This window comes from Primulina eburnea, chromosome 3 (genome assembly GCF_022965805.1).
Source record: "Primulina eburnea isolate SZY01 chromosome 3, ASM2296580v1, whole genome shotgun sequence".
Classification (NCBI taxonomy): domain Eukaryota; kingdom Viridiplantae; phylum Streptophyta; class Magnoliopsida; order Lamiales; family Gesneriaceae; genus Primulina; species Primulina eburnea.
This window is the reverse complement of record NC_133103.1, coordinates 20,399,005-20,421,964: the sequence shown is the minus strand read 5'-3', so window position 1 is coordinate 20,421,964 and position 22,960 is coordinate 20,399,005. Positions and strand designations below refer to the sequence as shown.

The 22,960-nt window shown below is 36.7% G+C and overlaps 1 long non-coding RNA gene across 2 annotated transcripts; it reads right to left on the bottom strand.

The window, feature by feature from the left end:
* Positions 1-19,882: 19,882 nt before the first annotated feature.
* On the bottom strand, positions 19,883-21,762 carry LOC140827251 (uncharacterized). Of its 2 annotated transcripts, none has more exons than XR_012116937.1 (2): positions 21,603-21,762; positions 19,883-20,712 (listed from the first exon to the last, which is right to left on the bottom strand). It is a non-coding gene; the product is annotated as an uncharacterized lncRNA (long non-coding RNA). The 2 variants fall into 2 exon arrangements; XR_012116936.1 differs by having other exon boundaries at positions 19,883-20,428.
* Positions 21,763-22,960: the final 1,198 nt, after the last annotated feature.

Sequence of the window (22,960 nt, the reverse complement as noted above, 5' to 3'; positions counted from 1 at the left end):
GTGTCGTCGATGTGGAAATCGAGTTCTGCACACGCCCTTCATCCTTCCGCGATCCAAAATGCAAGCAGACGATCGAAAATATAAGGAATTCCGGAGCAAATATCTACTCCGATCCAACTTGACATATCTAGTATCACTGATAATTGAATTTTGAGCTGTATTTGATAGCATGTAACGAAACTCGTTGGCTTAGCAAATTAAATTTCCGAAAAGGTATGGTTGATGACAAATTGAGCAAGAACTGAAAATTCCTTGAGAAATCTGTCGAGATTTGACGCCAAGATCCATGAGAAATCTGTGAAGATTGAAATAAACATTTATGTCTTGAACAAGTTCGCGTGAAGAAAAAATCTATTACCCAGATAGATATTCCATAATCCTAAGACTTTGACTGAATTCATGAATAAACAATGGATAATAGAGGTATATCTTTGTAGAACAATTTGAAATCAGAATCATAAACAAGTATCACAAGGATTGCCACTTGTTGGGGGCAACATTTTAGTTAGGCCTAAGATTTAACAAACCCAAGCCCAAAAGTAAAAAAACAAAACCCATTAGTAATTTAAATTGATTTGAGTAAGTCAAAGGCGCGCGTATAGGAGTATATCGTGGAACATATAGAAGGAGATCATGGGGGAGTGGAGCAGAAACTGCACCACACATTGAAGAAAATGAAGGAATCGGCTACAGACAACTCCACACACAACTCTCTACACTAACAAATCTGCAAATTCTCTCCGCTAAAAATTCAATCTCCAAGCATTAGTTTTCAAGCATTCTATCATATTTCTAGTATTCTAGGTCTTGTTGTTTTAGATTTCAGCAACTTTATATGTTATATTTTTATGTCTTGTAAATTTCTACAGTTTATTGAAAATATAAACAATGTCAGGGGTTTATTCCTCAAATTCCAATAGTTTTTTTTGTTTTGGCGTTATAGTTGTTTTAGGAGATTAGAACCGACGGTCAAATTTAGGATTCAATTTCGCTTGTTTAGAAGTTAGATTTTTATCATTTTCACACAAATCGGTGCATCTTCGCACCTGACACGCCCTCAAATCTCAAATATTGTGCAAACAGTTTTTGGCACGCCCGGTGGGACACCATTATGCCGCCAAGAAGGAAAGAAAACGTCAATCAAGGGGATGGAGAGAGTCTCAACCTAGCAAGGAAGAGGTTCACGCTCCGACAGAGTAGCCGTCTGCTGAAGAGCCAACCAGGGAGTTGGATTTGCATCCAAGTAATGTTCTAGAGGTGTATGCTCATATTTCAAACCGTTTGGTTGAAGAGTTGACTGCGATGAAAAATTGAAGAAATATCACAAGCACTGTCCAAGGCTGTGTCTGATTGCTTGAAGACAGTATTGGGTAAACCGAACCAGTCAACCAACAAAGACCAGAATGTGAGTGAAAAAGAAGGGAACAAGGGAAGCAACCAAGTCCAGGGAAATAACCAAGTCCATGAATTCGACCAGGGAGTGGGACATTCAAAGGCTGGCGATCATCTCCGCCCAGAGTTCGCACTCCCAAACCAACAGGAAGGAAGGTACACACCACCACATAAAAGGGAGGAAACCTTAGGTGGGAGACTTCGACCATATCGTACAGAGGGGGCAGGGAGTTCGAAACAACCTGTCAACCAAGTCCATGCAACCACTAATCCTTTGTATCAACTAGGAATATATGATGATATACCACACTCGGGTTATCAGGGAATTGATGGAAGTTTCTAAGGATGGAATGCTGGTTACAGTACAGGGGCTCAGACTCGGAAGGCAAACCATTTTCACCATCTGCTCCCCAACATAAATGCAACAATGATCGGCCATGATGTGGTGAGGGAAACTGTTCAAGAGCTGTATGGGCCGGCTTTGAGACAGATAGGCCGCCCTGAGTTCCACAAACCATATCCAGACTATATAGACATGAATAACCCATATCCAAGGGGTTATAGAGTTCATGATTTCAGCCTATTCTCTGGGGGAGGACGGCCAGTCGAGCATGGAACATATAGCCAGATTCACCATCCAGTGCGGGGAAGTAGCCAACTTGCAGAACTTCAACAATTTAAAGTTGCGGCTATTCCCGAATTCTCTCACTGGGACTGCATTTTCTTGGTATGCCTCATTCCCCAGAAATTCAGTGATGAGTTGGCAAGAGATGGAGAGACAATTTCACATTCAATTCTATAGAACAAAGCTAGAAGTGTGTATTGCCGATTTATCCAGAGTCACCCAAAAGAAAGGAGAATTTGTAGAGTCTTTTATCGACAGGTTCAAAAAGATGAAGAATAGGTGCAAAGTGTTCCTACCTGAGACCGAGTTCGTGAAGATGGCACAAAGGGGCTGGATTTTGAATTAAGGAAGAAGTTCCAAGGTATGGTGTTCAGGAATTTCTTTAAGCTTGATGCCAAAGTTGCTGAATACGAATAATTTTTGCGGGAAGAATCATACAAAAAGAGAACTGTTATGGGGTCTTATTATCAGGAGGTAAAAGATGTGGTATTGACAGAAATTCAATCATCTGGTTTTTGCACAGTTCCCCCACTAAAGAAGAAGCCGACATAACTTGAAAAGAAGAACAACTCCCAACTCCCCAAAGATATGCAGTATACATTTGATGTGTCAAAGACCGAGTAAGTTTTCGATTTCTTGGTAAAAGAAAAATCCATCACCTTTCCACCTGATCACATGATGCCACCCAAAGAAGAGCCAAAAGGTCGAGAGTATTGTAAGTATCACAACTCCTACAATCATGCTTGTGAGGCCCGGGGCCGAAGATGGCGGGGGGTGATCGCCGGTGCCATGAGGTGGCACGGACAATGAGCGGCTCCTGGCAGGCTTCTAGGTGGAGGTAACATGAATGAACCAATCGTACACCGGAAGGAGAGGGATTCCGAGACTGTTCAATGTAATGGACTGTACAGTTGAAGAGGGATTAAAAGATTTGATTTGTACTACTCATATCACGAAGGTGACTCTTCTTTTCGGTAGCTCATCACATAAGAACTCCAAAGTTAAGCGTGCTTGACTTGGAGCAATTTTGGGATGGGTGACCTCCTGGGAAGTTTCCTAGGGTGCGTGTGAGTGAGGACATAAGCACGCTGGAAAGATTCGTCTTGATACAGTGAGGACAGTCGTCGAATCTGGGGCGTTACAAGTGGTATCAGAGCCAACCTCTCCGAGTACGGTGTGGTTCGAGGACGAACCAAGCGGAAGCTGGTGGGCATGTGAGACCCGGGGCCGAAGAGGGCGGGGGGTGATCGCCGGTGCCATGAGGTGGCAGGGACAATGAGCGGCTCCTGGCAGGATTCTAGGTGGAGGGAACATGAATGAACCGTTCGTACACCGGAAGGAGAGGGATTCCGAGACTGTTCAATGTAATGGACTGTACAGTTGAAGAGGGATTAAAAGATTTGATTTGTACTACTCATATCACGAAGGTGCATCTTCTTTTCGGTAGCTCATCACATAAGAACTCCAAAGTTAAGCGTGCTTGACTTGGAGCAATTTTGGGATGGGTGACCTCCTGGGAAGTTTCCTAGGGTGCGTGTGAGTGAGGAAATAAGCACGCTGGAAAGACTCGTCTTGATACAGTGAGGACAGTCGTCGAATCTGGGGCGTTACAATGCTACTAAATCTTGTTGGGCATTCAAAACATTTTTCAGGACAAAATTAACAAGGGAATCATGAAATTCCCTAACAAACAAGAGTCTATGACGGTGGATGATGATCCTTTTCCCCCAGTAGCTTTGGTTAATGTGAATGTGATAGATTTGAGGGACCTTCTCAATGAAAAAAGAAGCCGATATTTTGCAGTGAAAGACCGAATAATCAAGAAATGCTGGATCCCAAAAGGTCAATTGTTTGAAGCTCATGGAATTCATAGTGCTGATCGAGTAAGAACAGTTCAGCAGCATTTCCCAAGAAGGTTTGGTGAATCCGCGGCCTCTAGGCCGAGGAACCAACATCTATTCGAGAAACCAGTGCTTGAGAATCAATGGTTTAGATGGGAGTCATCTCACAATAAGCACCAGGGATACTCGAACAGGAGAAGCGTGTATCGGAGTCAAACCACGAAAGATAGAAATCAGGAAGAAGTCACTCTATCATGATAAAAGTCGCCGTGTGAATCAAGCTTCAGTGAGAAAGACCGTAGAGGTCAGGGAAGTTCGACCCAGATTTGTACGTCCTGTCAGAAAAGAATTCACCGACGAATAGAGAGTGGCCCAACACAGAAAACTCCCTAGGCCATCAACTCGAACCCAGAAAAGAAGGCTATTGAGGGAAATAGCCGCTGCAAAAAAGGAAGAAATTTCTAAGGTGGACAATGAACTCATACGTGATATGCCCGTCATCGAATCACAAGCAAGAAGTAGGTCAAAGTTTGGTAGGTTTGCCACTGAAGATAAATTGGTAGACGAAGACGATGATTTGCTGATTGATGATGAGAATCAAGATAAGAAAACACTAGGTTTCTGTGTAGGGAAGTTCCAAATCTCAGCAGACTATGCCACAGGAGTGGCGATACTACCATAAATGTTAAAACTTGTCGAGGAAGAGTGCGGGGAGTCGGTGTAAGAAGTAGCAGTTGAAGAGGTAAAGGTTGACAGCGAATTCCCCGAAGGAGTTTCAGGAGTTATCATCAGAGAAGATCACCCTAACAAGCCTAAGCAAATGATTTTGGTAAAGCCAATAGTAACTATGACTTATCACATAAGGCCTTTATACATCAAGGCTCATGTGAATGGCAAGCCAATGTCCAAAGTGTTAATCGACAATGGCTCGGTAGTGAATGTCTTGCCAGTGAGGATGTTGAAATTTTTGGGCAAAAGTGAAGAGGAACTAATCCCCACAGAAGCTTCTGTTGCTACGTTTACAGGAGAAACCACCAAGACCATTGAGGTTTTCCCAGCTGATGTCACTGTGGGAAATATGTCGTCTATATGCACATTTTTCGTTATGAACGCGTCTGCCAACTTCCAAGCTTTGTTAGGCAGAGATTGGATCCATGAAAATCGGTGCATCTCATCCTCAATGCACTGGTTCCTTTTAATTTGGAAAGGAGATGACGTGGATATTGTGGAAGCCGATGCACAACCTTTCCAAGCTCATGCCAAACAGTGGATGCCATACTATAACGGAGATTTCCGGCCCATCAAAGTCAATGGAAAGGATAGAAAAAGGAGTCTAGTTTACATGCAGTCCCTAACCCCAAGTTTAGTGTTGAACCAAATACTTAAACCTACTGTCATCGGGCCATATAGGCCGATAATTCAGCTAACGATCGAGGAGATCGATGATTGAATGCAACCAAAAGAGAAAGAGGTGGCTGCAGCCTCAGTGTGGAAAGTCTGTGTGCAGCACATTCTGGATGGAGTATGCATTGAGGAACAATGGAATACCCATGAGACAAAAGTCATTTATGAAGATGAGTTCGAAGAGGAGTATGACGAAGATGAGCTTCAAGTTGACGAGTTATTAATGACGCCATCTCAACTAGAAGACGACCAAATGAGGTACAAGACCCATTAAAAGAGATCAACTTAGGGGAGCTTGATGATCCTAAGCTGGTATATGTGAGCACATTGCTGGAAAAAGGGATTAAACAAGATGTTACCAGCTTGTTGAGGGAGTTAGTAAATAGATCAGATGAACTTTTATCCAGTGGGGAGTTGGCCTCTGGGGACACTTTTGTGTGGGCTTGAATAATGAAAATCCGAGTCCATTGTATCCTTCGAGCAACTCGAAAGGAAGCTACATGGGATGGGATTTTAGGCCACCGAGACATGGCTGGAAAAAGTTCAAAAGGGCATGGAAGTTTGGTTTTGATATACGAGTAGACTATTGGCAACTTTTGTATATGTTTAGTTCTTTATTTCGAGACGTCATAATGATGTAGGCCTTAGGGCCACTGAGGTGAATATCTGTTGTTTATGATTCAACAATGATATTGATCAGAGAAAGTGGGACATAAGCCACTTCCATCATTTTGGAGGTACTTTGTTTCATTAGGGAGTCGGCCTTATGGTCACTTATTATATATGTATTCGGTCGATACTTCTAATGTTCTTATGGTACGAGAAATCATGGTGAAGTAGACCGTACTGCCATGATACAAATTGGTTGTTTGCATGTGCAATGACAGACACATGAAGTAGGCCTTCAGGCCACTTCGAATATGGCAAGAAAGAAACACATCGAGCGGGGAGTTGAGCTCACCGAGCGGAACAACGAATAATAAAGGGAGAACATAATAGAACAAGGGCGCTATGCAATTTACAAGAAGACCTAGAAGTTGACTTTGGTATAAAAATAGGCTATCTAGCCAGTTTTGTATGTTTTTTAGCTTGATGTTGTAAGATTTTATTTGAAGTAGGTCTTAGGGTCACTAATGTCAATATTTGTTGGTTATGATTCAAAAACGAAAACGATCCATTAAAGTTGGAGTAGGCCACTTTTATCATATTGGATTAATTTTGTTTCGATAGGGAATCAGGGGAGGAAATAATCGCGATCGAAAGTTTTAAGCCAATCTATGGTTTTTCTTGAAGCTATTGAAGTGAGTTGGGTTAAATGGATTAAGAACAAATAGAAATCCCTTCCCAACATCCAATACAAAACATCACACACAAACCCCTCCTCATTCCATCCATCACCCAACAACCACAACACCAAACCAACAGTTAACAAATATAAAGCAGAGTCACAGCATGCAAGAATAGAAAGTAAACGTGTACGCGAGAAATGAGCCCGACTGAAGTGCAAATGCATATATGTGTATGCGGGAAAGGGGTCCGACTGAATTGCAAATGCATATACGTGTATGTGGGAAAGGGGTCCGACTGAAGTGCAATGCATAATGTAAGGGACGAGGGAGTCATCTTGAGTGGATGAAGCATGTAAAAGCACATATGAGTTGAGAGTTACCTGTGTTGAAAGATACCCCAAATGACACCAATGCTTAAGTGTCAAGTGCACCAGGGAGCTAAGGCCAACCCATGGCAAATCTCAATCCAGTGATACCTGTTAGGAGCAAACATGCCAACGACATATACAAAACATAGGAACAATGAAAGTTATTCTCGCCCTAATTTTCAAGGTACCTCGCATTAAGTTTTATTCTTGATTTCTCCATCGAGATTCCCAAATTTCCTCAATGTAAATCTTAACTCGTCCTTCATAAAATGTCTGAAACAACTTCACATAATCAATTGTCATCGCCCAATGATTTTACTGGATCCTACTCCCTCCAGGTTTGCTGCAACACTTCCTTAACCCCCGGAAAGTAAATCCAAATTTGACGAGGATGGTGGAGAGGCTCCTACTGTGCTAGATACGGTAAATAGCTCTAGTGGGTTTTCATTGGTAGGACCCGAAAAGCTTTCAGTAGTGTATCCAAGTATTAATTTACATGGACATGACGTCAAAGTGGTGCAGTGAATCGCGCCGCACCAAGGAAGCAACTGGTTTATTATTTTGAGATCTTAGTGAAGAATGCAGGTTTAAGAGGCAAATTGCCATCGGATTCACCACTTCTGCTTTCAAACTCTGTCACCAGCCTAGATGGGAAACAATTAGTTATGGATATCATGGGGGTGGCCCAACTTTCTCAGCTGGTGATACAATGGGAGATGGTATAAAATGTGATACACAAGAAACAAGTGTTGTAGTAAGAACTACTCATAAAGATGTCAAGGGTCCCTTAGTTTCCCATGGTTTCTATTCAAAGACAGAGTGAAGAGATAACTGTTAACTTTGGAAAGAATCAATTTGTTTTCGATCTTAAAGCATATGAATCAACAAATCCATACATATTCTTAGAGCCGTTATATTTACTGGAACTGTAAAAGGCTGCCAATGGAGTAAGCCTACAGTACTGGGGGAGTCCACTGATTTATAAAGATCCAGGCTATGTATGAACTTCTCGTTGATGATTAGAAATTAGGCAATATGTTACTGATAAATGTGTGAACCCGATGGAGTCATCTCAAGCATGGATGTAGTGGCTTAGGAAGAAGAGAAAAACATTGTGCCAGAGAAGAGATATGGCCATTACAGCTTGGGATGAGAAACAACAGTTGGATTGAATCCATGAGAACGTCGCCTTGCTCAATCAAAGATTGACCCTGAAGAGGAAATGAAGATACTGGTAAAAGAGAAAAATGCATCTTGGAGAAATTTAACAGCACTCTAAATGACATACCCATTGTTCTCTGAAAAAGGGATCTAATGAGGATGACGACATAGAAAGGAGAATGTTCAGGAGTGATGAGAAACAGCGGGGCACTTGAAATTTGAAATAAAATAGTGGGGAAATGGGTTGCGTACATTCTTTGTCCATAACAAGTGGCCCAATTCACAAAAATCAATTGGGGCTGTTAAGAAGTGGATTAAAATTGGGCTCATATACAAGGATTTTGGCCCAATGGGCCAATGCTTGCGGGGGCCTTTGTTGGTGCAATATTTTAATTACGCCCATGAATAAACAAACCCAAGCCCAAAAGTAAAAAACAAGACCCATAATAATTTAAATTGATTTGAGTAAGTCAAAGTGCGTGCGTATAGGAGGATATCGTGGAACGTATAGGAAGAGATCATGGGGGAGTGGAGAAGAAACTGAACCACACATTAAAGAAAATGAAGGAATCGGCTACAGACAACTCCACACACAACTCTCTACACAGACAAATCTGCAAATACTCTCCGCTAAAAATTCAATCTCCAAGCACTAGTTTTCAAGCATTCTAGCATATTTCTAGTATTCTAGGTCTTGTTGTTTTAGATTTCAGCAACTTTATATGTTATATTTTTATATCTTGTAAATTCCTATAGTTTATTGAAAATATAAACAATGTCAGGGGTTTATTTATCAAATTCCAATAGTTTTCTTCATTTTGGCGTTATAGTTGTTTTAGGAGATTAGAACCGACGGTCAAATTTAGGATTCACTTTCGCTTGTTTTAGAAGTTAGATTGTTATCATTTTCACATAAATTGGTGTATCTTCGCACCTGGCACTGCCCGCAAATCTCAAATATTGTGCAAACACCATGATTCCATTCAATTCCTCTTTAACAAAATGCAGCTCCAAACCAGACTAAATTATTGTTTCTTGTTTATTTTTTGTTTTTGTTTTAAACTTATCACGATTCATTAGCCTTTCCCTCACAATTTGGTAATAAAATGATTTGTTATCAGAAGAAAAGAAAAGGAAACGCTATGAGAAACGAATTCACTCGACCACAATAAAACAAGAATCATACTAGGGCAATGCAGATAAAAAAATTGTGAAGCAAGCTGAAAATATTGAATTCCATGCAGTTTATTAGTATTTTCCAGGTTCCCATACCAAGAAAGGTAATATTATTACATAGCAATCCTAATTTTGTACATAACTTGAATGACGTGACCTTTTGTACTTGATAACATCTTTCGTTTTACAAAACATCTCCTTGATCCAAGACAATTCTTGGGATACACGACAATCTATAAACTCGGGGAAAAAAGGCTTCGTGTCGTGTGAAGATCCAGAAGAACCACCCAACAATTTCACCGTTATCATTAAAGCCTGTTAGCTCAGAAATTAAAGTTATTTTAATTTTTAAGTCATGAATTCATATACTGAATTGTAATAAATTAGGATATACAATAATACAAACACTTTGTTATGATGACGCGGCTCGTTTAAGACAAAATAATTCAGACCACAACATGATTTGTCTTAATATTTAAAAGCAGATAATACAAACGTGTTAAATTGAAAAAGTCAAAGGTGATAATATATTTATATTATCATGTTAGTCAGTTTTAAATGAGACGACAGAGCATTTCAGTGTAAATTATGGGATAAGGAAGCATAATTTAGATTATTTTTCACTCTAAATTTTCACTTTCTTTTTCTAATGAAATTATTGAAGAAAATTCTCAAAACCTCTCAACAAATTTGAATAACATTATGTCCAAGTTTTCAGCTATTTTCGAGCAATCAACATCAAGTTTTCTTTCACGTTTGAACATTTACTGGAAGTGAGCTTAGTTTTTGAAAATTCAATGAACATGATATATTCATTCAAATTGATATATGATTTTTCTATTTCGTTTGGTTCAATATAATCAGTTATATAATAAAGTGCTTGAAATTATTTAAAGTCGATGTTATGATTGCATTTGAAATGGTAAATGAATTTCTAACTTTTGATGTTTGATTTGTTATGACCCCGATGCGGTGAGATATAATAGTCAATAACATGACCTCGTCCCTTAGTAGATTAAAAATTAGAGACTGATCGGCAAACAATGAAAAATAATATGACTTCCAGTGTCATTGTTTTGTTCAGCTTTGATTTTTACATGCTATTCTTCGAATCGCGTAAAAATATATATATTTCTTTCATTTCTTCCCTGATGAACTAACTTTTTCATTTCGTATAAATATTGTTTTTGTTTAGATTTCATCATGAACTTATTTTTCCATTCTAGATTATGATGTAGCTTTGTTGATACGATAATTTTGACTAAGTTGTTTATATGATTGAATTCCTTTTTGGTTTAATTATGTTTTTTTTTAATTCTTATCGCTTTCAATTTGATGTGGTCATAAATTGTTTGTTATCTAATTAATTCTACAACTTTGGAAAGGGACTAGAATTATGGATCTTTAGGGACACATCATTAAATGTTTATATTGTTCGAAAGGTGTATAAGTTTAGCGAGCATTAGGTAAGATCATCGTTTGCATATATCATATGAACTTAGATTTTATTAGGAATGTTTGAATCGAAGTATGAATGATAGATTTTATTCATCACTTGGGAAAGGAGAAAATAAATAATTAAGTGTTCTTGGCCATTAAACGACTGAAATTCATGAATATAAAGGCAACCGGGAATAGTTATCAAGGAAACTAAGTGAAGTCACTCTTCTAGATATTTTCCCTCATTCAGTGATTCGATTACTATTTATTTGCAACTAATTTGTGCTAAATAGACCAGACCTTTTATTGATTTGTTGAAACATTTCATGTTCACAATCTTGATTTTGATGTTAACAAAACTTGTTACTTTGTTTATAATAATTTACCTAAGTGCGCAGGAAGCTGGAACTGATCAAACTTCGAACTAATCAGTTAAACGAGACAAAACTGAAGCTATCAAGACGAAAACTGAAAACACCAACTGATCGACCAAACTGAATCAGCTCAACTGATTTTTCAAAGAACATTTCAACTGATTGTCCAGCTGATAGGTGGTTCAGCAGAAGACCTTCAGAAGCCCGACCAGCTGATGCAGAGTTAAACTGATGAATAATCTAGCTGACTAGTTCAATTGAAAGAGTGAATAAGTTCAACTGACGAGTCAACTGATTTCACCAGTCCAACTGAAGTTCAGTTCAAATGATCAGTTAGGAATCAATCAGTTGCAGATCAAGACAAGCTTATCTAAATGGATTCCAGCTATGCACAAAGATACAAAAGCATCTGTATGATCAAAGGTACAATAATAGACGTTGCAACAAAGATTAAAGCCGAGAGATTCCTAGAGGCATGTTAGAAAAGTCGAGACACATATATCAAGGAACACATTCAAGCTGCAACGATCACATGTGATGAGTCTTGGAATACGGTCTCAATGCCTCTATAAATACAAGCTCAAGAACATTAGGAAAAACATGAACATACAAGAGTGTGTGAAGATACAAAGAAAAGAGCACGCTTATTTGCTTATCAGCTTTCAAGAAACTATCAACCGAGAGGGAATACTCAAGTCATATCAGCTTAGTTTAGAAGCCTACTTCACTCAGTGTGTGAGAACACTTTCGTGGTGCATTCTTTATTCAGTTCTCACACACGCACACACACCACCACTCAAATACAGTCTTGCACAAAGACATTAAACTTGTGTATGTAGTCTTTGACACACAGACATTAAAGAAGCGTTGATTGGAAGGTGCTGCCTTCAGTCTACGCTAGGAGTACAGATTAGGTAGTAGTGTAAGTTTTAAGCTGAGTGGGTTTGTACAAAGAGTTGTATAGATCAAAGTCTTCTAGTGAATCCTACCCGAGGTGGTAGAAGAGATGACGTAGAAGCAGCTGAAGTCTCCGAACATCCATAAATATATATTGTGTACTTAACTGATTAACTGTTGTTTTCAAACTGATTTGATCAGTAAGAGCGTCCGTCGGTTCAGTTTTTCACCATAACTGAATTGATATACATATCACAATTTATTCCTGCCTTTCAGTTATTCAGTTTACATAAGTTAAAATGCTTCCAAATATAACAGCTTTCTTCACGAAGGATTATGTCGAGTTTTTTCCGCTTTGTATTGATTTAATTCATCGGTATTAACATTCTTAGAACACGAGCTATTGCAGCTCTTGGAGAATATTTTGTTTGAAGCACCTCAAGGTGCCCAGCAAACGATCCTTCATGATTCTTCTAAATAAGGTCGTGACTATTTTAGTTAAAAGCACTGATATAATTTTATATATACACTCTTCGTGGAAATGATACTTTACTCTTATATTAAAACTTGACAACCGTGTGCTTGCGAGCAGAAAATACGCAAAAAAGATCATATAGAGCACCATCAAATGATGGTTGTGTTGGGATCGATAGGGGGATAATCGTTGAGCTACAATAGCTCGGTTCTTGAAATATTGAACACCGATAAATTAAATCGAATTTGGTTCTCAAACCAAGCGGAATACACTCGAAATATCCTTCGTAGAAACCGAATAAATATTTTGTAAAGCATTTAAAATATATGCAAGTTGAATGAGTAAAAATATTTTTGGTTGAAGCATTTTATAAAACACTTGGTATCCAATATTTTGGTATTTGAAGAAAACATAAAATACTTCAACAATGCATCTTTAAAACAGTGGAAAGAATAAGTAAATGCAATAAACAAATAGATACGAATTTGTTTATGGATGTTTGGAGACTTCAAATGCTCCTACATCACCCCTTCTTCCCTTTGGGAAGGATTCAATAGAAGACTTTGATTTATACAACTCTTTGTACAAATCCACTCAGCTTAGGACTTACACTACTGCCTAAAATGAACTCCTAGCACTCAAGATTGCAGGCAGCACCACACAATCAACATATTATTTAATGTCTCATATGCAAAGACTACAAACACAATGTTTTATGTCTTTGTGTAAAGACTCACTCAACTAATATTTGAAGTTCAACTCTCTTGTATATGTGTGAGTGATGGTGTGTGAGAAATTTTTCCTTTACAATGTACATCTCAATTGTATCCTCACACAAGGGCTTGTTCTCTCAACTAACTGATTTCGTTATGCTAACTGCCCATGCTTTGAATCCACTTCGAAAGCTCTTGTTTGATATTCAAGATGTTGTATCTATAAGCTCCAGCAATGATATATATGTTAGACACAAGAATACATCCGTTTGGAAAGTTTATGTACTGTTTCTGCAATTGCAACGGTCAAATTCGCCTTGCTGGAAATTTTCCTGAATGGTCAACTTTGGTCAACGAAACTGGTCGTTTAGTTCAACTGGTCAGCAACTGGTTCAGTTCAGTTCAGTTCAGTTCAGCTGGTCAGCAGTTGGTTCAGTTCAGTTGGTCAACTGCTGGTTCAGTTCAGCTGGTGTGCTGAAATCAGCCTAGCTGATTTCAGTTTGTGCAAAACCAGTAGCTTCATCGTCTTTTATCAGCATCTTATCTTCGATTCAAACTTTGACTTCTGAAGATGCTTTGTAGATCATCGTCTTATCTTTCCAACGCATATTTAATCGCTTCATTCCAATAATCGACTGAGAGATATGACCAAAATACCGCAACTGCTCAAATCCAACTGATTGCTATTTTCGTGCAATCAGTTCGGTAATTCAACGATCAGTTAGACCATGATAAAATCCGAATTTGCCCAACTGACGTGAAATATAACTTGTTCCAAATTAAGTTTTCTGATCAGTCTAGATTGGCGAAATGTAATTTTAATCATCCAGTTTAGAGATATCATTGAAACACCGAATCTTGTCAAAATTCAATTTGTGCAGAATTCGGTTTCAGTTTGCTTCTTGTGTTTGCAACTTCACACATGAGTAAATATGTTATAAATACAACAACAAGTTTTGTTAACATTAAAATCAAGATTGCAAACATGAAATGTTCCAACAAGGTCTTATCAACGTGGAAGAGGATACCGAGGAACAACATGAAGTAGAGCCTACAGAAGAAGTAGTAAGAGATGGAGAAGTTTTAGACGACTAGATTAGATATCTAGCATCATGACTCTTGTAATAAAGATTTACAATCCATATTTTTCTGTCAACATTGTCCAAATTTTATTTGTATGTCTTCCTTTCTATTTGAAATCAATAACGTTTTGTTTGATCTATCCATTGATTTATTTCATATTCAAGCTATTATTGTTTTATATATTTGGGGTTATCCATTCAAATATCTTAAAAATTCTCATATGTGTAGGAAATGGCTGAGAGACCTCACCATAATAACCGCAACTCGCGTTATGCTAACTGCAACGACAACAATGAAAACGACATTGATGGACCATCGTCACCACCACCAGGTTTCAGCTTTAACCGAGTAGATCTAATGGTCATAGCCATATAGTGGCAATAAAATTGCAAGGATTGGTGAATCCTAATACCAATCAGCCACCACCACCACCTCTCCCATCGAACAAATCCAAATGTCATTATGATCCATTCGGAGGAACAAAGTCCAAAAACTTGACGGAAATACTGACCCATAAGTTGGTCAAAACTGCTCAAGATTATTGAAACACAACTCTGACTACTTGAAGCTCCAAAAGCACATAAGATAGATGTGGTGACGTCATTCTTGGAGGATAAAGCAAGAAAATGGTGAGAGAAAATTCACCAACCATCGAAGAAGCTGGAACAATTACATGGCCACGATTCCTAAAAAACTTGTTAAAGCAGTATTATCCATCTAAGTTTCAAATCCATAAGTTAAGTGAGTTTTAAAACTTTACTCAAACTCCAAACATGTCGGTGGTGAAGTACAATTCAAAATTCAAAGATCTAGGAACTTATGCGCCGATTATCATATCAGATAACACCATGAAAATCTATCGCTACAAGAAAGTTCTGAGCAGTAGAATTCAATTGGTCCTGGCTATGTACAAACCGACAAAATTCAAATACCTTAGGGGAGAATCCATTCGAGACTGATATCCATTGACGAGACGAGGAGAACAAGAACAAACGCCCCTTAAATGGCCAAATTTCTCAAGGTGGACAAAATTCAAGTGACTAAATCAGTCAAGAGGACGATCCAGAGAATCCGCCTTGATCTACCCGAAAATAAAACCATGCCCTACTTTTCACCCATGTCACAATAGAGAATGTCATAGGAAGACTAGAGCATGCTTTAGTTGTGAAAAGTTAGGACATTGTGTTGCTGATTGTCTTGAGCCGTTAAAGAAAAAGACATGATCAAAGCTTTGACGCTACCAACAACAAGCCAAAGGAGAATAAACCAAATGATCATATGTTTTCCATAATTCAAAAAGAGGCAGACGAAAAAAATGATGTCGAGGCAGATAGCATTCTAATAAACCAATTGTCAGCTTATGTATTGTTTGATTGTGATGCCGCTCATTAGTTTATATCTCACTAAGAAGCTAGTGATTACACATGAGATATTAGTTCAACCCTTTAGTGTCTCTCCATGGAGAACTTCAGTTTTATTTGTAAAGAAGAATGATGAAAGTATAAGATTGTGTATCGATTATAGAGAACTCAATAACACCATAATCAAGAACAAATATTATCTTCCAAGGATAGAAATCTTTTCGGTCAACTCAAATGAGCTACAATATTTTCCAAACTTAATTTGAGAACAAGTTATCCTCAACTAAAGGTCAAAGATAAAGACATTCCAAAGATAGTCTCCTCGACAAGATATGGACATTATGAGTTCACGGTAATGCCTTTTGGATTGACAAATATTCCAATGGAATTCATGGATCTCATGAACATTGTATTCAATCTATTTTTAAAAAAATTTGTGGTAATGTTTATTGATGATATCCTTATATACTCACTAAGTATATAAGACCACAAATAACACATCCGACTCAATCTCCAAACATTAAGAGAGAATACTTATATGCCAAATTCAAGAAATGTGAATTCTGGCTGACGAGCGTGAATTTCTTGGGCCATATCATTTCAGAAGCACGAATATCTGTGGACCCCAAGAAAGTGGAACCAATACATGACTGGTTGAGGCCAAAGAAATTAACCGAGATCCAAAGCATTTTAGAGCTGGCAGGTTACCATCGAAATTTTTTGAAGCTTCTCTTAAATAGCCACACCTCTTATAAAACTCACACAAAAGAAATCCAAATTCAACTAGAGCAAAAAACTAAGAGAAGAGATTCCAAACACTACAGGAGAAGCTTGCCTCTAAACATGTACTACTTCTACCCACTGAAGATAAAAGATTTACCATTTACAGTGACACATCAAAAGAATGTTTATGATATGTATTCATGCAAGAAGAAGAGGGGTCGCGTATGCATCAAGAAACTAAAGTAGTATGAGAAAAATTATCCTACTCACGACCTTGAGTTAGCTGTGGTAGTTTTTGCCTTAAAAATTAGAAGCATTATTTTTACGGCTCTAAGTGTGATATCTTCACAGACCATCAAAACCTCAAGTATCTGTTCATATAGAATGAGTTAAACATTAGACAAAGATGACTGATTGAACTTTAAAATACTATGACTAAATAATAAGTTATCACCCTGTTAGACAAATAAGGTAGTTGATTCATTAAGTCGGAAAAATATGAGCAAGATGATCCTAGTTTCACTCTCTTCACAACCATGCTTTTGAGAAACAATCAAAATAAGTCAGAACCAAGACTCCACTTTGACAAACTAAAATATAAAGTCGAATAAGGAAAGTCGCAAGACCTTCAAATAGATGGAAAATGAGTTTTATGGATAAAGGAATGATTATGATACCAGACATTGATAACCTTCAACAAGAAGTAATTTATGAAGAACATAAGCCAAAATTTTTAGTCCATCCTGGCAGTACACTAGATGTACATAGACTTAAAAAAAATTCTGGTAGAGTGGAATGGAGAAAGATGTTGCAATATTCGTCTCTGTGACAAATATGTCAGCAACTCAAAGCAAAACACCAACGACCCAGAGGACTTCTTAAACCTGTAGAAATTCCGAAATGGAAATGAGAGCATATCTCTATGGATTTCGTAGTGTTTTTACCAAATTTTAGACAAAGTCATGATGGATTATGGGTAATCCTTGATAGACTCACAAAATTTACGCACTTTCTATTCGTCTGCATGAACTAAAATTTTGACAAGCTGAATATTCTGTACATGGACAATGTTGTGCGGTTACATGAAGTTTTTTCAGTAATTATCTTGCCTGATAGGGATCCAAAGATTTGTATAATATTTTTGGAAAATTTTTCAACAAGCTATGAGAACTAAGGTTACTCTCAGTACTGCTTATCACCCTCAAATTGATGGTCACACAAAAAGGACAATACAAACGCTTGGATATGTGTTGTGAGAATGTGTCTTTATATTAAGTGGTAATTGGAATGAACATATACCTTTACTTGAACTCCTATCATACCAGCATTTGAATTACTCCATACGAAGTCCTGTACGGACGAAAGTATCAATTGCCTCTATACTGGGATGAGAGGTTACATGAAGTTTCAGTAATTATTTTGTCTCATAGGGATCCAAAGATTTGTATAACATTTTTGGAAAAGTTTTCAACAAGCTATGCGACATAATGTTACTCTCAGTACTTCTTATCACCTTCAAACTAATTGCCAAAAAGAAAGAACAATACAAACCCTTGGAGATATATTGTCAGCATGTGTGTTAATATTAAGTGGTAATTCGAATGAGCATATACCTTTATTTGAATACTCATACAATAAAAACTATCATAACATCATTTGAATTGCTCCATACGAAGTCCTGTATGGACGAAAGTACCGATTGCCTCTATACTGGGATGACTTAGGAGATAAAATCATCATTGGAAACGGTGGACAAAGTAGCAATCATCAAAGAAAGACTCAAGGCCACTCAGGGTCAACAGAAAAAACGGGTGACCTAAAGAGGAGACCAATAGGGTTCATAGTTAGAGAAAATGCTTACGTAAAAATTTCCTCAACTCCGATTCAATAAAACTTGAAAATTAAATCCTCTATACATAGGAATTTTCAAAATCTTACGAAGATTGAGAACACTAGCATACCAACTAGCCTTGCCAATAGATAGGTCAAGAATTCATAACATATTTCACGTATCTCAATTGAGAAATTAAATTTCTTATACAATCCATGTTCTTGAAACATGACCGCTCTTGATAGAAAGTAACTAGAATGAAGAGATATGGTATGAAGAAGTTCCAAGTCGAATTTGGATATCAAATACCAAGTATTGAGATGATGCATATTTACATATGTCAAAGTACAATGATCTAACCACGCTGAAAGATAAGCTATGTGGGAACTCGAAGAAAAGATGTGCAAGTAATATCCATAAATATTTGATGATAAAGTAAAACTAAGTTTCGAGAATGAAACTTCCAAGAAAGAGAGAGGAATGTGAAGACCAAAAGAACTATGCAACATTTTCATAGTTAGCATTAAAGCCTGTTACATGAAAAATTAAAGCCACTTTAATTTTGGAGAAGGACATTGACCAATTTTTAAGTCATAAATTCATACACTGAATTGTAATAAATGAGGATATACACTAATACAGACACTTTGCATTTGATGAAGACTCGTTTAAGACATGAGAATTCAGAGACTGCAACATTATTTGTCATTAATAATTTAAATCAGGTAATGCAAACGTGTTAAATCGAAAAGGTTAAAGGTGATAATATATTTATATTATCAAGATAGTCTGCTTTAAATGAGATGAAACAATATTTAAATAATGGGATAAGGCAACGTAATTAGACTCCTTTTCCGTCAACAAATTCACGACCTTCATTTCTAATTAAATCACCGAAAAAATTTCTTAGAACATCTTAACATATTCGAATAACATTTTGTCCAAGTTCCAGCTATTTTCGAGCAACCAACATCAAGTGTTCTTTCACGTTTGAACATTTACTGTAAATGAACTTATGCTTTAAAATATATATACATTTTGAACATTCGATCGATATAATATATTCATTTAAATTGATAGATGATTTCTTCGCTTCATTTACTTCAATATAATAGTTATATTCGAAGCATGTATGAAATTATTTGAAGACGTCGTTTTGATTTGCATTTGAAATGGTAAATGAATTTCTGACCTTTGATATTTGAATTGTTATAGCTCCGATGCGGTGTGATATAATAACTGATAGCATGACCTCACCTCTTTGAAGGTTAAAAATTAGGGAGGATTGATCAGTAAAACATGAAAAATGATATGATTTTCAGTGTCATTTTGTTCAACATTGATTTTAACTTGTTATTATTCGAATAGTATAAATATATATTTCTTTGTTGTTATTATTATGATCGATTGACCCTCATCTACTTAGTATTTCCCAAAATATTATCCCTTACTCACCCCCCGGATAAGAACGATGAGAAACTTGACGATGTGGGACAAGAGATGTTTTGGAGATTGTGATAAATACTGAAATTCTGTTTTAATTTACTTTATTTCGATTGCAATTCGCTTCCGTACCGTTTGTATTAATTTCTGTATCATTTTAAAGAAAATGTTTATTATTCATGAAAAGACTGGTTTGGTTGTAAACTGTACTACGAAACTTGTTGTTTTATGATTTTGTGATCGTGAAACAACGATCGGATGTCGACTTACTCCGACATATTGGGAATGAAAAAAAGTGATCCACTTAACAGGAAATATTCACAAAGTTCTTGATGAAAAAGGAGAGAATATTTCTGTGAAGAAGTACGACAACATATCATTGTGATATCAATATAAACCGAGTAGTATGTGTACCACTTGGATCAATCAGAAGACTTTTGGAGCTGCTGTGATGTAAGAGAAATAAGAGACTGAAGCTTAGCAACAGCCGAAGTCTTGTCTGGGGGGCACTTGGAGAGGGCATTGTTCAAGGAGTTGACAGCATCGTCCAGCTTCCCTGCAGCCATGGATGCCAAACCTGCCTTGTATGCTTCATCAGCCATTCGAGCATCATACTGAGAATTCAATCTCTTGTTAATGCTTTTGTCTTTTGAAACCGGTTCAGGTGACTGTAAAGACGCACTAGCACGGGCATGCTCGAGAGATGTGATTGCAGAATTGATATCAGCCATCAGTGCCTCCGGAGATGTGGAAATGGATTTCACGCCATCAAATACACTCCAATGCGACTTCTCCTCTCGACAACCCATTTTCATGCTTTATACTGCTTTTTCTAATTAACCAATTCCCAAATGAGCAGTCAAGAATTCGTTGCGGCCAACATCCATGCAAAATCTAGTAGATTCCCAAACAATTTATTTTTCTAACTATTCACACACTTAATTTACAATATGTTACCACTGAGAAGAAATAAACTCGCAGAACTGCGTTACTGGTAGGCTCATGTTAATTGATGTGAAGAACCAAGTGCCAGTCTCCAAGAAATGAAACACCTCTTTCTCACCAAGCTTACAAAGTTGCAATAAGCCATGCTTTTTTTTTCTACCATTTCGAATACTGCAAAAGTACCGAGGGAGTGTTTGCAACAATTTCTATTTTTAAAGAAGTGATTAAATTTAGAGAATAATAAATAAACAAAAATCATAAGTGGCTAGTATTTGAAAACAAAATTGAAAAACTGAAAATATAAGTGTTTAGTGTTTGATATATAAGTGATTCTAATACTAACAATTTACAAGAATCATTTTTTGTAAAGCACAATTAGAATTCCACCAACTTCTGAATTTCTATTAAATCATGCATAAACTAACACAAAATCCGAGTTTAAGAAAACCCCATAACTGATTTTTTAAACCAAAAGCCAGTAATCACTTTTTAAAAATAATTGCAAACACTCCTTTATACATGAAGAAACATAATCTTCAAGTAAGGAATCTTGTGAAGAGAACAAGTAAACAAATGAGAACATACAACCAATAAGCAAAGGTATGGGACTTGAGCATTTTACATGGAAAATGGAATCTCAATTTTAATCTTAGCATTTAAAAATAAATTTCCTTCTGGTACAGAGTAAGGAGACAGTAAATATTTTCATTCATGGCAAGTAACAGAGAATAAGCAAATCAATAGCTAAAACACATAAGCAAGAAACTAGATTTCCCCAATTATATCAGGCGACTTGAATCTTGAAATCCAAAAACAAAACCCGTCAAAAATAACCAGACAAATCAGGTCCTTGCGATGAATTTATCTTTGTTTCCAGATACGCGAATGAAAAACAACGTGTGTTTTCGAGCTGGTGTAAAATTCTAAGTATCAACAATTAAGAGATCAAATTGGGTGAATGCAAATTACAAATTAAATCACTTAACATTCCACTGATTGCACTAGATTATTTAACTAATTGCAGCTTAAGCGATTGAAATCTAAAAGAGCGAAAAAAGAACCTTTGAGAAAAACGACGATCGAAGTGTAGCAAAGGAGCTGACTCGGGTGAGTTGTGTGAAACAGTTGCCGGAAATTACATAACCTTTTTTCCTAAAAAAAATACAAAATACTTTCTTTTGGGGAAAAAATGCTCTCTTTTTTAAAAAAAATTATTATAAACTTAAATGGTGGCCCTAAGGGGCTGGTAGAAAATAATTCATTTGAATTTCCCTGTTTACAAATTGCAAAATAAAATTTTAAATTAATTATCCAATACGTAAAATATGCTTGAAAATGTCTTAGATTGTGTGTTAGATTGAAAATGTCTCAGTTAATTTCGATGATAACAAATATTATCGAGTTGTTTTTATGTTTACACGTTTTTACATAGATATTATAGATCAAGTCGGACGACTCTCTATTCAAGACTTGTGATTAAGTTATGTTACATTCTTATCTATTAGATCAAGCTGCTTACAAAAATCAAATCGGACTGCACAACAGAGCTCATGCTGCATTTATTTCTATTAGATCAAGCTGCCGATATCTCTAGTTGTATTAGATTATCTGTTGATAAAACAAGGATATGTGCAAAATTTTCTCTCATGTATCAATTTTTCAAAAGCCCTTTATTGCAATTTTTAGACACATATCAAAGTGCATCAATCGTGGCGTACTATGAAAGACAAGAAGACAAAAGAAGCTTCTTTTCGGCTATCAGTATAAGTATCCATTTGTTGAAGATCTGAATGTTGAAGGAGATCAGATATATGTGTTTTATATTGAATGACTAGTCCAACCAGATCTTTTCGCACTCGAAAAACTATTTTCAGTAGACAACTATTACGATCAACTCTAATTTATAAGAAATTTTTAAGATTTTATTCATCCCCCTCTAAACTCTATATATATAAGATTATGATGATTGAAAAATTCGTATGCAAGCACATTGGGTTGCCTAAGATGATGATATATAGTAGGTCGTCATTGAGGGTCAAATGAAAATCTTGAAATCCAGTATTTCTATAGAATGGTTGAAAAACACCAGTCAGAATGGATCACTACAGATAAGAAGAAAGCCAACCTTGAAAATGTGGCTAAGGATATTTTTTATAAAAATCTTGATAAAAATATGTTCTATAAGATTAGAATGTGTACAATCAACTCAATTGTGCGAAATATGTGTAAAATCTTGATAAAATATGTTCTATACGATTAGAATTTTTTATAAAAATCTTGATAAAAATATGTTGATATGCAAACAATCAACTCAATTGTGCGAAATAAATAACTAGAATGAGAAAAATAAGCTCACTGTTGCAATTAAAAAATTTAAGAAAGCTAATGTGAAAACCGACGAAAAATTAAATAAATTTGA